The sequence below is a fragment of the Carya illinoinensis genome, chromosome 14, assembly GCF_018687715.1.
Source record: "Carya illinoinensis cultivar Pawnee chromosome 14, C.illinoinensisPawnee_v1, whole genome shotgun sequence".
Taxonomy (NCBI): Eukaryota; Viridiplantae; Streptophyta; class Magnoliopsida; order Fagales; family Juglandaceae; genus Carya; species Carya illinoinensis.
Genome location: NC_056765.1, coordinates 17,525,197 through 17,544,097, shown reverse-complemented (window position 1 = coordinate 17,544,097; position 18,901 = coordinate 17,525,197). Strand labels below are relative to the sequence as shown.

Here is an 18,901-nt window from a genome sequence, read left to right as displayed (position 1 = left end):
CATCCAACCATTTTCAAACCATGAGAAGTTGAGATATACCAAATGAACTTAATTCTCAATAGTTTTGACTTTGACTCAATAGTCTTGTCTGCAACATTATGGAAAACATGCCCCATGCACAAAAATATGGTGACAAGTTATTAGAACCACAACCATTTTCATCTACATAGGCTTAAAGTCTAGCATCTCTATATACAATAACGTCTACAACTTGAATGCGTGGTTTGTAATGTGTTATATAGCAAGATTAAGTAGCAATTCACGAAAAAGGGAGAGAGAGAGAGAGAGAGAGAGAGAGAGAGAGAGAGAGAGAGAGAGAGAGAGAGAGAGAGAGAGAGAGAGAGAGGTTATCAAAGGCAATATAATAGATCAAACTAGGTTGAACAAATGCAGTCTGCACCAAAATTAAGGGTGTGCATTAGACTGGATTTTTTTTTTCAGTTCGGTTCGGAACTCAAAGATCTAGGTGAATTCGGGTGGGTAGAATATTATTCTATCCGCTCGAAACCGGGAACAGAATACCTGGTACTTCGTATTCAGTTTTATTAAAAAAAAAGTCATTTGATATCAAACTTTTGCATTCGGATTAAGTCCTCTTATTACGCATTCAGATTCCACATTCAAGAATACTCTTATTACTCTCTCTCTCTCGGTCAAGAATAATATATTATTATTTTTTTCAAATCGAGCTTCATCCAACAAGCTCTTTTGCAACCCTACTTGCATATATGGAGCAATCATCTTCACTTGGCCCTATAAAGAAGTAGACATGTTTATAATTTATTACACAAAAGTGGAATCAGCCTTGTAAACAGACTGGTTTAAAAAGGATAGTTTTTAAACTGAAGAGACTGAAAATAGCTCTAAAGAATTGGAATGCCTCAATTTTTGGTGATATTTTTTAGAAGTTAGCTGAAATTAGAGATAATATTCAAGTGGCAGAATTGGCACTACAAACAGCAAACTCAGAGGCTAATCTATGTCTTTTGCAGAAGTTAGAATCTGAGTCTGATTATTTGCTTCAAGAAGAAATATTATATAAGCAAAAGTCAAGAATAAGCTGGCTCAAAGAAGGGGATAGAAACTGGAAATTTTTTCATCAGATGCTTTTGCATAAAAGGATAAAATCAAGGGTTGTTTCTTTAACCCATCCTAATGAGTAATGGGACAATTTCTTGCAATCATGGTAAAATAATATCTACTACTACTATTCACGGGGATATTGTGAATATGATGAGGCCACCCACTTTAGAAGAAGTATGAGATGCCGTAGATTCCATCCTAGTTGATTGAACACGGGGGCCAAATGGTTTTTTCATTGGTTTTTTCTTTAGTTGTTGAAGAAATTTATAGCCTAACTCATCTCATAAAACCGGTTCAAAGAGAAATGTTTGCTCCAACCTTATAAACATGTTCAAGACCTTATCCATAGGCAATGTGAGATTATTCCTTAATATCTTCCCTCACGTCCAGGCTAGTATTTTTGTTAGTCCTTGTCACGTGATAAGTAGTGTAGGCCCTCATTCATCATGTGACAGGTTTTGATACCATGAATAAATTCACCACTTGTCCTAAAAACTTAAGCTGATACCCTAAATAAATTTATGAGCTTAACTCATCTCTTAAAACCAGATCAACAAGAGAGAGTTGCTCATTCCTTATAAACATGCGCAAAACCTTATCCACAGGCAATGTGAGATTATTCCTCAACAGTTGTTGGGAATTTGTTGGGTATGATGTGTGGGATGTTGTGCTGAATTTCCTTAGAGGATCTCCCCTTCCTATTTCTTTTCAACATTCTTTCATTACTTTGATTCCCAAAGTTAATGAACGAGTCATATTTGTTGATTTTTGACCAATTAGCTTATGCCAAGTTTCATATAAATCATATCTAATATTCTTGCAACTAGGCTTGGATCTTTGATGCCTAGACTTGTCTCTCCATAGTGGTGTGCTTTTGATGAGGGCCGGTTTCTTTCTGTAAGTATTGCTCTTGCCCAAGGACTTACTCACAGCTTATCAAAAAATTTAGGGGGGGAAATTTCATTTTAAAAGCGGATATGGCAAATGCCTTTGATCATGTTGAGTGGTCCTTTTGTCACAAGTTTTTCTGAAATTTGGTTTTAATGCCACCGTAATTTCTCTTTTATAGGCTTACAACATTGTTTTACAGGTTACATTTTCTCTGTTGTTCTTAATGGAGCTCATGAGGGGTTCTTTCATTCTAGCAGAGGTTTGAGGCAATGGGATCCTCTTTCACCTCTACTATTTATTGTAAGTGAAGAAGTTTTAAGCAAGAGCTGTCACAATTGCAACATAAGTCTTCTATCATTCCTTACAAGGTGCCTAGATGTTGTTTTGCCATATCTCATATTTTATTTGATGATGATTTATTGTTTTTCTCTAATGAATCCTAAAGGAGTTTAGATTCATTAATTTTCCTATCACTTACTTGGGAGCACCCATTTTTTGTGGAAGATTAAATATAGAGTTTTCTTTTAGACAAAATATTAAATATATATAAAAACGAGGGGTGCAACACGAGGACTTCCCAAGAGGTCACCTATTCTAGTACTACTCTCAGCTAAGCAAGCTTAACTGCAGAGTTTTGATGGGATCCAGTTCATTAGTACTAGTATGATCACACCCAAAAGATTAAATATAGAGTTGTTTGAACCTATTCTTGCCAAAATTAGAAGAACGGTGGCTGGCTGCAAAAGTATATTGTCGTCTGCTGGAGGAAAATTAAATTTGATTAAGGCAGTGTTATCTTCTATTCTAGTGCACATTATTTTTGTAATTTTTCCTCCTAAAAAGGTGGTAGATTTAATTCAACAAGCCTTTGCATATTTCTTTTGGGGAAAAGTAAAGGGCATTAAAAGAAAATGAGTGTCCAGGAAAAAGATATGTAGACCTATTGCAGAGGGTGACCTGGGCATAAGAAGTTTGTATGATGTCGTAAAAGCTTTGTAACGAGAGCTTGCTTGGAATCTGGTAAGTTCAACATCTCTTTGTGCAGTATATATGAGGCAAAAGTATTTCTCTATTATTATATTTTTAGATTTAATTTTAGCTAGACCATGGCATTCTCATATTTGGAGGTCTATATGTGTATACTTGCCCTTCATACAATCTGAAAGTCAAATCTTTGGCATGATAATTGGATGGGTTATGGATTCCTTGCATCCTTGGGTTTTCCTGTCACTGCCAAATCTTTGAATAAATGATATATGTGCTGCACCTAGTTGGCAGAGGGATAAACTTGAAGCTCTTTCAAAATCCTACGTTGATGCATCATGTTCTTAGTTTTCAAATTAAGCTAAGAAATAGTGATGATGTTTGATATTGGAAGCATACAAATGATGGTAAATTTACTACTCAATCAACCTAGAACATTCTTAGAACTCAATCTTATATTTGGAGTAAGAATCTTCCATTGAATTTTTTTTTGTATTTGTATGGAAATTAGGGAGTAATGGGGCAGCTTTGGATTTTAATGTTAAAAAATGTGGCAAAAGCTTGGCTTCCAAGTGTAGTGGTTGTTGTGAGGCTATTGAGTTTGATTCACATGTTTTTAATGATTGTTCTCTTGCTATGTTTGCAAGATGGCATCTGATTACACTCAAAGAATAATGTGGTAGTTATAACACAGCTTTGGAGTGTCGATTCCACAGGAAGACAAATTAAAAGAATAGAAGAAGAAATAAAGAAACTAAAGAAAAATATTAAATAAGTAATAGAGAACAAAAATTAATTTTAAATACAAATTAAAGTGAAGCAAAGTTACTAACGGAAGAAGGACTAAAATTTGACGAACAGTAGAGTTTCGGGAATCCCTTACACAAATCCGATATTTTAATTATTCTTAATTCATTGAATAACTCAATTATGTAAGTGATTTTCTCATTTCTTCAAATCTACCTCTCGTGCCTCTCCTCTTCTTCTATTTCGTGTTAATGATATACTTATATAAGATTGGAAAGAAACCCTAATGTCTTCATAATTCCAACATAAAAAAAATCACCTAAATTTTAGGACTAATCTTGGCAGCCATGTATACGCTTCAAGAGTTTGAATTTGGAAATTCCTATTAGAGACAAATTTATAACCCTTTAACATATCTTTTTAATGCATCAAGAATCAAATCAATATGATATTTGAGTAGAAAGTTATGGTCAAAATACTAAAGTAGGCTCAGACTGTCTCCTAGCAAATTTTGAATTTGGATTTCTTGCAATTTCCTTTTGTGATTTTTTTCTTGATTCAAATTGCTGTCAAACCACATGAAAGTTCTCCTTTGAATTTAACTGGACTTTGACTTGCTTTTTTATAAATTTTGAAATTAAACATAAAAAATTGTTTAGGAGTATCCCAATGTAAATAGAAACTCAATTCAAGAATATACATTAATTCCTATGATTTCTATTCACATTTTAGCATTTTAATCCAATAAGAGGGTATTCAGAGTGCACTTTCGCGCACCCGTCGGCATCATTTCTTACAAATTTTTGGCATCTTAGACCTTTCAGCTTTGGGGTGGAGACAAATTGTTGACATGGTGGTCGGTTTTTCATGGCTCAAATCAGATTCATATACATGCTCAGCTAGTTTCCTTTACTACTTTGGGAATTCTGACTAGTAGAAATTTAGCCAAATATGAAGGTGTGATCAAACCTACTTCATGGATTGTCCCAATTGCGAAATGGTTCAGGTTGGAAGAGCTAAACATGGTGATTAAACCATCAAGGGAAATATTCAGATATGGTGATGTTTCTATTTTAGACCTTTTGAGAATTCCAATGTAGAAGACTAAACAATTAAAATTTTAGTTTAATTCGCTTGTGGAATAATCCACCTATTGGTAGAATGAAGCTAAACATTGATGGGGCCTCAAAAGGGCAACTTGGACTTGCTGGTTGTGTTAGGATTATTCGCGATCACTACGAGTAGTCTATACATGGCTTCTCCATTCATTTAGGGATTAGTACAAATATTTTTGTAGAAATTCTTGCAGTTAAAGCTGGTCTCTCTTTGTGTTACCAACTTGGTTTTTATGATGTTAGAGTTGATATAGAAATAAGAAAAAAAGCCCTCCCTGCAAGTATGTGGATATTTGGGAGGATCTAATTTATTTTAAGAAGTTTCTAAGTTTTGATGTGTAACATATATATATATATATATATATATGGAAAGAGTAATGGTGTGGCAGATGGCTTAACTAACCTTGGAGCATCAGGTATTACTTTTATTTTTCCTTCTATTTTACAATTACCTAGGCAATTGTTTTGACATTTGTTATTAATAAATTTGGTTTGCCAAAATTTAGATGGAAATAGAACTCTTGAATATTTGTTTTATTTCTTTTATTTTAATAGATACTTTGGAATAGTTATTATAAGTATTAATTTTTCTTACGATATATGATTTTACAAAGGCTTTGGTTTTGAGATTTATGTAACCACCAAATCTTATAAAAGAGAGGGTTATCAATAAAATTTGGGGTACTGTCTTTTTTCATAAGAGAAAAGGTATAAAAAAAACTTCAATAGGATGGGTTTAACAACAGAGGATGGGTGAAAAAGGTTGCCAATTTTATTATGGGGTTAGATGTACAATCGAGCAAAGTTGAAAGCTTGAGAACATGGAACAGAACTAGTAAGCATCGATTTGTTTGTGGATCTGAACATAAACATTTTCGTTCGAATTTGTGCTTCCTTCAACTCAAGGTAGATTATTTTAAATACAACAAATCTAGGCCAAATCCCATACAAACCCACATACCCAAATCCAAACCAAAACTTCAAAGAGACACATAGATAGAAACACAGAAATAGACCCAAGATTTTTTCTTTTATTTCTTGGTGTCTTAACATTTATATTCACAACTTTTTAAATCTTCAAAATTAAAGAATCATATTAATAAAAATATTTTCATTCAGAAAAATTCTCGTGAGACTTATTTTAGCCTTCAAAGTCTATAAAAATGAAAAGCCAAAACAAAAGGAAAAAAAAAAAAAACGTATCGACTAGGAAAAAATAGAAATTTACATAGTTGTTCTCATGATTTTGAAGGGATATTTCTTTGTGTTCAGTAACCCGGCCTTCAACCAAAGAGCCTCAGAACCTGAGGTCTAAGTGAGCCCAGCCTAGGGGGGTGGGGGGACATCGCATTAGATGCGCCAGTATGATATGCTACCGAAAATCTGAACAAGAAATTCAGTTCCCGACAATGGGCTGCCCCATTAAATTCGATGACATGGCAAACTAATGAAAGAAGACCCTAAAAGAAAGAAATAGGGGATCGGTTATACACATTCGGTATTTCTCTCTAACTTTCTATAGCTTCTTGCTTCCTAGCTTCCCTTGGAGGATTTTGACTTTGGCATTGGAGGTGACACAACCACCACCCTTCGCCACCCTTTCTTCCTCGTTTGTAGGTACGAGAGTGCCACAATTGACAGGCAACTACAAAACACGCATCAACAATTGGTGCTATCTGTGGGATCCAATATTACTTTGGTCTAACAACATCAGCTTGCCTTTTGTAAGCAGGCAGAGACTTGCCCCAAAATGGTCCCATGCTAGAAACCGCGCTGGCTAAATGATAGGACGTATTATAGAGGTCGAGAAGTAAACAATAAGCCCTAGCTAGAATTGGGGGAGTGAGCGCTAGGCCTGCCCTCAAAGGAAGAAGACCTTGGAGATGCTAGGGAGGGGGAGTGTGCTATAGCATAGACTCATATTGCACTGGAAGCTCTACCCCTGCCCCCTGAGTTCATCGATCGACAAGTGGAGACTTGGGACAAACAGAACTTGTAATAGGGAGAAATTGACGAACTCCTAGGATTGGTATCCCTAGATGTCACCTATCTAGAAAGGAGAGTGAGAATAGGGATGATGCTAAGTAATGAAATGAGATCTCAGTTAATATAGCTCGCACTAGGACATATTTGCTTGGGATCATACAGACATGTTTGGGATCTAGTGGAACATAATCGAGCATTGCCTAAGTGTGAGTCCGACGAGAGAAAAGTTTGGCAAAAGAGACAAAGCTTCAACATAGAGAAGTACGTTGCAATAGTAGAGGAGGTAGATTGGCTATTGACCGCGAGCTTCATCCAGGAAACCCACTAGCTAGAATGGCTTTCCAACGTGGTTTTGGTGCGAATGTCGAATGGCAAATGGATGATATGCTTAGACTTCATCGACCTAAACAAGGCATGCATAAAAGATAACTTCCCCTTGCCGTACATCAACTTCATTGTCGACTCAATAGCTGGACACAAGATACTGGGCTTCATGGATGCCTACTCTGAGCACAATCAAATTTAGATGAGTTGAGAAGATCACTTTCATCATGCACCAAGTTCTCTACTACTACTGAGGAATGCCCATTGGCCTAAAAAATGTTGTGGTCACCTACCAGAAACTGGTGAATAGTATAACAATCGTATTGTGGAAGTATACGTTGATGACATGTTGGTTAAAAGCAAGGACTTGTAGGGACATGCCAGGGACTTAAGAGAGGCCTTCATAGTCCTTTGGAGGCACTGGATGAATTTCAACCCTATGAAATGAGTTTTCAGAGTGGGATTTGGAAAATTCCTCGGATTAATGGTCTCGAAAAGAGGCATCGAAGCAAACCCAGGAAAGATTCAAGCTATAATCAACATGAAATCTCCCCACATTGTCAATGAGGTATAGAGACTTATGGGAAGAATTGTGGCACTCAATCGATTTGTCTCCCAATCAATTGAAAAATGTGCAACGTTCTTCCAGGTGTTACTGAAAGCTCATAAGTGGAGTGACAATTGCGAAGTGGCATTCGCTTGACTCAAATAATACCTCAACAAGTCCCCCCTATTAAGCCAAACAATGTTGGGAAAGACACTGTATCTTTACCTGTCAGTCATGGCCATTGTCGTCTTGATGGCATTGGTTCGGGAGGAGGACCAGGTGCAAAAGCTTGTCTATTATGTCAGCTGTGCATTGAGGGGAGCATAACCTAGATTCCTACCAATGGAGTTGCTGGCATTTGCACTAGTAACAACTGCACACCAACTTAGACCATACTTCCAAGCACAATCAAACAGAATCCTAACAAAAACACCATTGAAAAAGGTCTGGTAATGCTCGGGCATGTCCAGACTTTTAGTGAATTGGTCAATCGAGCCGAGTGAGTTCGATATTGATTATGTGCCCCCAACAGGGGTCAAGGGGCAAGCCTAGCAGACTTAGTCTTTGAGATAATGGGACCCACTGAGGAAGTGCCTCTCTTGCTAAGAGGTAAGTAGTGGCATGTCTACTTCAACGGATTGTCATTCTAGAAAGTTGGGGATGTGGGGGTATACATAGTATCCAATGAGGTAAGGAAACCTACCACTAGATAAGGCTCGGGTTCAAGAACACTAACAACAAAGTAAAATACTAGCCTTTGTTGGTGGACTTGCCATTGTGAGGGCACTGGAAGTGACAAATGTAAGAATACGGGTGGACTCTGAAGTGGTGGTGAACTAAGTCAAAGGTAGAGAAGAGCGAAAAGCTTTAGCTCTAACTACAACAAGTATGGGAAGAGTGCGACCTTTTCAGGAGCTTTGACATAAAACGAATTTTCTAAAAAGACAACTGGAGGAAAGACCAATTAGTTTGGGCTGCTTCGGGCATAAATGATGCTGAACTACCGTGGGAGACATTCACTAGAGTGGTGGAAGTCTCAGCTATGGGAGCCGTGATAGTAAAGGAGGGAGACGCTATACCTGAATGGGACTATGAGGTAAGTCAGTTCTTGGCCACTAGAGAGTTGTTGACTTAGAAGGAGGAGGCGAGGAGAGTAAAGAACAGGGCCACCTAATTAGCTCTGGTGGGCAGGAAGTTGTATAAGTGAGGTTTCTCTTCACCCCTTCTCGGTTGTATATTCCTGGAAGAAACCCAATATGTCATGGAGGACATACACGAAGGAGTTTGCCAAAACCATTCAAGTGGAAGGACCTTGGCGGGACAGGTGTTGAGAGCATGTTATTATTGGCCCTTAGTCATAAAAGACACAGAGGGATTTGTGCAAAGGTGCGAGAAGTGCTAGATACATGCTCCAGTCCTACATTGCCTGCCCAAGGAAATGACATCCATCACCTCCCCCTGGTCGTTCCTATAGTGAGGGCTAGACATCATAGGATTGATGCCTTAGGGAAAAGGCGATGCAAAGTGGGTGGAGGTAGAGTCCTTTACAATAATAAACACCACTAGTGTAGCGGTTCCTATGGAAAGCCGTGGGTTGCCAATATGGCGTACCTCGAGTAATAATTGCTGACAACTAGAGACAGTTCAACTCCAACCACTATAGAAGCTGGTTTTGCAAGCTGGGCATAAAGGCTAGGTATTTTTTTCCTAAGACACCCCGAGGCTAAGAAGCAAGTTGAGGCAACCAACAAGGCTCTAGTGTGAATCCTGACAAAAAGATTGGCGACCAAGGAGGGGGCATGGGTGGAAGAGCTTCTTGGGTCCTGTGGGCATATCACACCACAATAAAGACCCACACTAAACAAACCCCCTTTACAAGAGCATACGGAAGTGAGGTGGTCATTCTGGTGGAGGTGAGCAAGTTGAATTTTTGAGTTCAACAATTCGAAGAAAGAGCAAATGAAGAAGGCTTGCATGCAAACCTAGACTTAATGGAAGGAAGAGGAGATGACGTCGAGGTGAAAACGGCGGCTGGTAAGAGAAGAGCAGAGCAGTAGTTCAATTGAAGGGTTAAACCCCGTCATTCGAAGATGAAGACTTGGTGTTAAGGGAAATTAGAATGACGTCCCAAGAAGAAAGAAAGCTCGGACCAAGGTGGGAAGGGCCGTATGTGGTTACAGCTTATTGGAGATGAGGAATGTATTGGTTTAAGGACTCGAAGGGGAAAGAATTGCCACACTTATGGAATGTGGAGCACCTCAAAAGATATTATGTACAAGAATTGTATAAGAGGGGAGTATTCCCCCTGGATTGACCTTTTTATGAAAGAATTTCGTTGTTTATGCTTTGCTAACATGTCGCAGGACTCATTCGCATCGAATCCCTTCCTAGCATCCAAAATCCACTTAGTAGGGTTGATTTCAGATCTCGCCTGGGTCCTTAAGCTGATGCTCTACGGTGGTGCCTAGGCGGTCAAGGGAGGGAACACCTCTTCTAAGTGCCCTAGTCCCTCCTTGCCACCTAAAGCGGTCGATTTCAGATCCTGCCTGGTTCTTCAGGTTGATGCTTTGCACTCGAACCTCAGCGGTCAAAGGAGGGAACACCTCACCAAAGTGTCCAGGTCCTTACTCGCCACCCAGCACTATCGATTTCAAATCTTGCCAGGTTCCTTAAGCCGATGCCCTATGTTCATGCCTTGGCATTCAAATGCACAAACTACGATCGATTTCAGATCTCGCCTGGTCTTTTAGGTCGATGTATCTTGCTCGAACCATGGCAGTCAAGGGAGGGAACACCTCTCCTAAGTGTCCAAGTCCCTCTTCGCTATCCAGTGCAATTGATTTCATTTCCCATCCAGTTCCTTAGGCCAATGCTCTATGCTTGGGCATCAATGTCCAAATGCCATCCAACCTAGTAGATTTCAAATCCTGCCGAATTTTTTAAGTTAATGCTCCTCGCTTGAATCTCAACGGTTAAGGGAGAGAACACCTCCTCCTCGCCACCCAATGAGGTTGATTTTAGATTGCGCTTGGTTCCCTAGACCAATGCTCCTCACTTGTACCTCGGCATCCAAATGCCACCTAGCATGGTCGATTTCAGATCCCGCCTGGCTCTTCAGGTCGATGCTCCGGTCTTGAATCTCGCTGGTCAAAGGAGGGAACACCTCTCTTAAATGCCTCAATCCCTCCTTGCCATCTAGATGGCCGATTTCAGATCCTGCCTAGTTCCTAAGAATTATGTTGTGCACTTGTGCCTCAGCATCCGAATGCCACCTAGTGCAGTCGATTCCACATTGCATTCTTTCCAAGCCCTCTTGATAACCATGATCCTAGGCCATGTTGTGAACTGTCCTCACTGCAGCCAGTTGGGGGGGAAATCCGCATCAGGTCACCCTACAAAGTAGCAAGCTCAGCCTTCAGGGAAGCCACCTGTGCATCGCGAACAACAATCTTGTTTTGGGCTGAACCCAACTCTGATCTAAAGGACCTAAGTTTCTCCACCCAAGACCCACTTTCCTCAAGACTCCGTCAGAGGGAGTCATCAAGGCCTGTCCTCAATTGGTCTTGCGACTCGGCCTCATCCTCGAGCTACTCCCGCTCATCTAGATCCTGGGAGCACTGTTCTTCCAAGTTTTGAAAGAACTGTTTGATCCCTCAAACAACCTCGTCGTAGCCTTAACATCACTGCCTCAGCTCCTCCAACTCAAGTTCCTGAGTCCTTGGGCTTCACTTTGGAGGCAACTCATGTCCTCGTCCCTTCTGACAAGTTTTTCCTTGAGGTAAGTGACCTAGTCGTGAAGGTGAGCACTCTGTAATTACCTGGTACATGTGAGCAACAAAACTTTGAGAAGGAGAAGAAAGAATACATTAGCCAACAAACATCGCAAAGGAATAAGGCATACCGGGGACAAGATTCCTCTCAGTCGGTTGACTGTCCCCTGAACGGCTTCAACTCAGGTGGCACCCCTCCTCAAGATAGCCCCAGGCAATGCAGGCACCCCCACACCCCCCCACCATTCCCTTTGTGAGAACTACACCAATCCAACTAGCTCGCCCAGTGGGGTTAGGAAAGGGGAGCCTAGGGGGAACCAATGCCCTCCTTGGCGTCAACCTCCCTCACAACTAGAGAGCCCACCACTGCTGGATGCTCCACCATGCCTCCTACTTGGGCCTTGCCACTTGGGGATCTCGACATCCAGTTGCTATCATGGTACCCAATAGGAGCCTTTGCTTCAACACTTCTGGAGCAAGGGGTAGGCGAAGAAAATGACCATGACCGGTTGGTCCCTTGGGGCAAGTACCTAGAGGTTGAGCAGAATGTAGGCATCTTGCCCCTGGAGGTTGTGGACAGAAGAGGTCATGAACCTTTCTAATGATACAATCGAAGTAGTAGCCAATGGGATCCCTTTGGTGCCATCAAAATGCTCACTTACAATGATCGAGCCCACTGGTACAGAATCCAGGAAAGTCGGGAAAAAGGCCATGTCAAGCTTTTGTTCCATGCCATCTGGTGCCCTAGATGGGTATCGACCACTTGATGGGGTAGAAGCAGACCTGATGTTAAGGGGGAGTAGTCTACATATTTGTAGACAAGTGGCCAACCCCCACGGTCACTGCCTCCATGGCTGCCTCTGCTTGCTCCATGAGAACCCAAACAATATCTTGTGAAGTAGGGTCATGATGTGCCTCTACCCTCTCTGAGGTGATGAGGTTGATGCCTTGATTGACAAGATGGGAGGGGAGTAAGGCCCCTGACGTGCGCTCCCGATTGGGAAGAAGCTCCTGATTAAGAGATACTAGGGTCCACAGCCCCCTACTTGGACCCTAGTATCTCTAGGCTGATGAAGTTGTAGTTGAATATCCTGAACGAGCTGCGCACGACCTCGGTATCCGCCCAAGAAATGGATGCCGACCAGTGGTATCCTTTGAAATACTACGAAGCATCATAGGGAACATTCTCCAAAACCTGGGGAGGAGCCATGGGGCATGAAGCTTGTGATTCACAAGATGAGATGCAGGAACCGATTTTGGGCGCCATTGCCTTGAGCGCTAATCAGAGACAGAGTGGGGCTCACGCATAGGAGGAAGAAGGAATAGTAGCACAACAAAAGGTGCAAAGTCGATGGTTCGAACTAGGCATTTAAGGGGCAAAGGTGGCTGGGTGGGCTTTGATGCAAAGAAGACTAATAACAAAGATAAGGTCTATCCCAAGAAATAATAAAGAAGTAACATTTAATTCTCGCTATTAGCACGAAAAGAATTAACATGGTAACTAGAAGAGATATTTCTCCCCCTTCAATGGTTGGGCTCCAACTAAAGAACCTCAAGGCCCATGGTCTGATTGAGCCTAGCCCGACCCAACCTCCTGCAAGGCAGGATCGGGTCACGAAAGATGCGGATGAGGCCTTGGCTTGAACCACACATAGGTGGGGATTGTCGCATTAAATGCGCTAGCATGGTAAACAAGCATGACAAGTGATTCGGTTGCCAACAAGGGGTTCCCCATTAAATGAGATGGCATGCCAGGCTAAGGAAAGAGGACCCTAAAACGGGAAAATCGAGGACAAGTTACACATATTCAGTATTTCTTTTTAACTCTCACTAGCTTCTTGCTTCCTATCTCCTGTTAGAGAATGTTGACTTTGGCATCGGAGGTGACATGATCACCCCCATTTGCCGCCCTTTATTCCTCCTTCATAGTTACAAGAGTGCCTTCATTGACTAGCAACTACAAAACACACATCAATATGATTATTATCATCTAAGCGGAGATACAACTTTTGGGTCAAACTTTTTGCTTTATTTGATTAATTTTGCCTCAATCGAAATGAAGACAGATTTTCCCGTAGAACAAGCATAAACAAAACCAAACCACAAACCTAGATCCAAACCAAACCACAAAGTCAAATCCAAACAAAACCACATATCTAGATCCAATCCAAACCACATACCTAGATCCAAACCAAAGGAAGGGAAAATAAGAATAATAAGAAAGAATCTACACTAGAGTGCCTTAGAGGTCAGCTATAGTAGAGAGAGAGATAGTCTGGATGCATAGGGACTCGTGAGGACTTGGAAATTTAATCTCGATACAAAAACAAAACATTTAAAAAAAAAATAAAATCTGATATGGATAACCAAGTTAATAGCTTGTATTGGTACCCCCCCCCCCCAAAAAAAATCCTATTCGGATGCACATCCTTAACCATTACCATATTTGATCAAGGTTTTATTAATAAAATTTCTGTTACCTTCTACGCTTTTATTTTATGAAGACAGGATTATAAATTACAAATTAATGTCCACCTTGTAAAAATAAGCTGCTTACAATACCTAAATAGAAGGAAAATTGAAAATTTCTATCAAGAGGACGTTTAAATTCATATTAGCATGCACTTACAATATTTCATAATGTAAATTAAAGATGTGTAATTATTAAGGCCCCATTTGGATATGTATCTCATTCCATCTCAATATCTAAACACTACTCAAATATAAATATTTTTCAATTTATCTTTTATACTTTGTCATCTAATCATTACAATTTTTCTAAATTTCAAAACAAAAGTAATATTAAAAAATTATATCTTAATAATATTTTAAATTTATAATATTTTTATTCAACTTTTTCTTTCTCATTTCTCAAAACCCAATAAAAATCTTAACTCAAAATATTTTACTATTTATTCATAAAATTATCTCATAATTATTCGTAAATTTCTTATCTTCTCTGACTATCCAAACGAGGTCTATTTGAATTACAATTGGAAAGAAACTAAAAGAAATAATATTTATTTCAATTACTAATATTTAAGTTATAATATTTACAATGAAAAATTATATTTGTAGTTATAGATTGACAAATGCCCCACACTTCTTTTGAAAAATATGAGTAAATATGAGACTTGTAAGGAAAAACTAATTTTTATTGTTGGATCCTATTCTTTTTTAAAATGAGTGTACGATACTTATATAGCTAATAACTATATATAATTTTACTCATTTATAATATTTCTAATTTATCAAAATTTAAAATGAGTACCATGATGATAGAAGAGGAAACCGGCCTTATGACCGGGGACCCAAGAGACCAAAGGTGGACTTTCCTAAGTTCAATGGTGGAGATCCTTATGAATGGCTTGACAAGGTCGATCACTACTTTCACACTTATGAAGTACCAAGGAGAGAAAGAGTGTCAACGGCATGTTTTTACTTGGAAGGAAAAGCAAGCAAGCGGTGGAGGTGGATCCGGGACCAATATGAGAAGGAGAGGAGAAGATTAGGTTGGATAGCTTTTGAAAAAGAGATCCTCATGCAATTTGGGCCATCTCCTACCATTAACCACCATGGCGAACTTGCCAAGTTGAGGCAAGAAGGTAAAGTGCATAGTTACATTGAAGAGTTTAGGCAACTACAAACTCTTGTGAGAGGGTGGTCTGAGGAGGCCCTTGTGGGCACATTTATGGATATGGGTTGAAGCCTTGGATAGCCAAGGAAGTTAAGTTGAAGCAACCCTCTAAGATTCAAGAAGCTATGAGGATGGTGGAGATCCTAGAAGAAAGCACTAATATGGAGAAACGTCAATATAAGGAAATGGGAAGTAAGGTTACTACACCCTTGCAAACCAATGTTCCTTGGAAAGGTAAGGAGGAAACGGGGAATGCTTCTAAATCTAAGCCACTTGAAGTGAAGAAGCTTTCAAGAGAAGAGGTCCAAGATAGAATAAAGAAGGGCCTTTGTTTTAAGTGTAGAGAAAAATGGGGCATAGGGCACAAATGTAGATTGGGGCAAGTATACATGTTGGTTGATGAGAGAAGTGAGGAATAGGATAATGGTTATTTTGTGGAATCCTCTAGCCAAGAAAACAACCAAAAGGAGACCAAAGTGAACAAAAATTATGAGGAGGCCGAGTTGTCCCTTAATACTTTGATAGGGACCCAAAAACATACCTCCATGAGGGTAATGACATGGATAGGAACAATATAAGTCCCTTTGTTGGTAGATAGTGGCTCCACACGTAACTTCATCAACGCCACCCTTGCTACTAAGGTTGGGTTGAATCCGATTGCTATAGAGCCATTTGAGGTAAAGATGGCTAGTGGGGATAAGATGAAATGTGAAGGGCTAGTAAAAGAAGTAAAAATAAATGTGCAAGGAGTGAGAATAGTGGCGGATTTACACATACTTCCTTTGGTGGAGCTTGATATTGTATTGGGCAATCCATGGCTCAAGAGTCTTGGAAGGGTAGTGCTTGACTACAACCAAAGGACCATGGAATTCAAGCTAGGGTCCAAGAAGAATGTATGAGTAACTTTAGCATCCAATGAGGCCAAGTCGGGTAAGGCATCAATGTTAGAAAAGTTGGGCAAAGGAGGGGCACATTGTTTTGCCATGGAGATAGCTAAGGAAGAGAATGAGGAGAGGGTATGAGCATTTTCAAATTTAATCCTTGAGGGCAAGGATGTTCTTGAAGGGAGGGGGAATGTTAGACCCTCTAGAAAAGTTGCCTCGGGACAAGCCTCGACAAACTCACTGACATGCCTAGTTAGCCCCCATGGTGAGCCAGCAGCATGCCATGACCCATGCCATGGCAAGCCCACGGACCAGACTAGCCAGCCAGTGCCATGGCCCATGCCATGGGCCATTTTCAGCACCGACTAGCACCAGTTAGGCCGTGGGTCCCACATGGGCCCCACGGCCAGAATTTTATCAGCATTTTATTATTTTAATAAAATCATCTAGTATTTATATATTTCATTATTTCCTTGTTTTAGTACAACTAGAAATTAATTCCTTAGGCTAGTGTTACTAGGAATTAATTCATTTCTAGGATTTATTTCCTTGTTCAAGCACCATTAGGACTCTCCCCTTGTAAGCCTATATAAAGGCCACTCTAGTCCCATCTTTCATGATCTTTTGACAAATTCCCTTTGTGGTTGGCTTATTTGTTCTTAAGATCTCCTTCGGTGCTTGGCACTTGGGCTATTTGGGTGCAACCCGTGTAAATCCCAAATAGAGATTCAACACCTTGACGTTTGTGGACGAGTGTTGCTTCATTTATCAATCTATGAGCAAGTTTGTTTCTCTTTTCCATTATTGAGTTTCAATCTTGTTATTTACTTGTTATTTGCATTACTCTTTTTGCACTTAACATTATATCATACGCCCCATATCATCCCAACACACTAGATCTACTTTGCCAAGTAGATCTAGCCTTGTTGGATTATTCCCTTCATATTTCCTTCACTTCCATATTATTCCATCACCATATTATCATCCATATACCTTCCATAATCCTAGATCTAAACCCCTTTCATCATAAAGCCCTAGATCTACACTAGATCTAGTGCCTCCATATTCCCTACCATAAACCCTAGCCTCCATAAGGATTTCTTATATTTTAGGAAACCTTAAACCCTAGCCTCACTTCCATAATTACCATAATACCACCCAAGAGGCGCTTACCATAGCGTAATCACACCATTCGGCCATCATCATACCATACCATACCATCATCATCGCATACACCAAACCATCCCACCAAGATCCAATTCACAAACCACAAACACCCATCATCCATATTCACTAAATCTCATCACTAAAGTCTAAACTTAAGTAAGAAGGCGAGCAAGAAGGATAGGCTCATCGGTCATAGTTGGGTGAAGCGGATTTAGAGAACCATAGTGTTTAGGGACTAGATTGAGGTCCCTAACACGTAGCCTGCACGCACGGGACGAAGTATTAGATCACAACAAATCGTGGCTATCACGCACTATCGGGGAGCCACCTGCCGACTCAAAACCTGACTTTTCTGGGACCTAAGACTCTGGGAGATCATCGACCGACCGTCGGCTCTCCTCTAAGAGTGGTTTTGCTATGCACGCACCACTGCCTCTTGTTTTTGCCCCTCCATTTTGGAGTTGATTTTTTGGTCTTGTTCTGTTATCCTCGTTTAAACTGAGTGGGGTGATGAGTTATTTGATCGAACATAATTTAGAGCTAGTGCTAGTCGAGATTCGCAGATGATGTTACTGTCAGTGGACGTACGACCGACCTCTGCAGTGGAGGTTGTTATGGTCCATATGCGAGTTGGGTACTCGTGCTATTCCTGGGCTTGTGATGCAGATGCCTGCGATGGGCGTGCCGTCGGGGCTCATGCCGGTGCTTGTGTTTCTGTTATTTTTGTTAGCTATTTTGTAATGTAGTTTTTATGTAGTTTATTAATAATATTTTAGTAATAGGCTTTTGGACTTAGTGTCCATGGCATTATTGTCCCATACTCTACCTCCTTAGGAGGGTGGAGAGGCCTTGTCACTCTGTTTATATAGAGTGTTCTCTCTCTCTTTAGAGATGTTTAGAAGTTAAGACAGTATCTGCTACTTTGTGTGAAGGGATGCTCCATAGCAGTTGCGTAAGTTGGCTTATAGTCTGAATTTTTCTATATTAATAAGCACATTTGTAACTTCGGTATGATGAATGAATTCACATTTTTTAAAAAAAAAAAAGAAGAAGTAGTACTTTTTTTTTTTGAAAGGATGAATAAAGAATAAATATACTCTTACGATACCAATTGCGTCCTGACAAATTATTTTTTACTTAATAATTAAAGAAATATTTTTAATAATATTATAATTTTTATTTTATTTAAATGTATAAAAAAATAAAAAACTTTTTTAATTTAGTCTTGTCGGGACTCATCTCGTGCTACACCCTCATGAATAAAAGCCATTTTTAAATAGTTTTTTTTTATCTTTTGGAAATATGCAGATATTATATAAATAAAAGAGGAGCATATAAATAAGAGGGTGAGATTGCTTCCCGGATACAAAGAACAATAGAAATTATAACTAATTGAGCACAAGGCTCAAAGCAATTGATACCCGAAGGAATTGTATATTAAAATAATGATACATATAAATTCTAAAGTTACAAATCTTGCGCAAGTTTTTTGGAAAAAAATAAATTCTATTACGAAAAGGTATGAAAAATCTACTTATTCTTGATTAGACCCAATTTTTTATATAATACTTATGCGAGATTTATACATTTAGGACTTGTCTATAGAATTACTATCTATATATATTATGTGTGCATGACAAGCCAAGAACTATGGCTGAGCAAAAATCTAAAAGTCCGACTTCAACTCTGATTATGCACTAACCCTAACAATAGTTAGAGTTGGAGTCGAAGTCCGATTTCGACTCCAATATTGTATATATTTTATA

General features: G+C 39.6%; 1 pseudogene; it reads right to left on the bottom strand.

Annotated features, from left to right (window-relative positions):
* Positions 1 to 2,530: 2,530 nt before the first annotated feature.
* On the bottom strand, positions 2,531 to 2,649 carry LOC122295282 (annotated as a pseudogene).
* Positions 2,650 to 18,901: the final 16,252 nt, after the last annotated feature.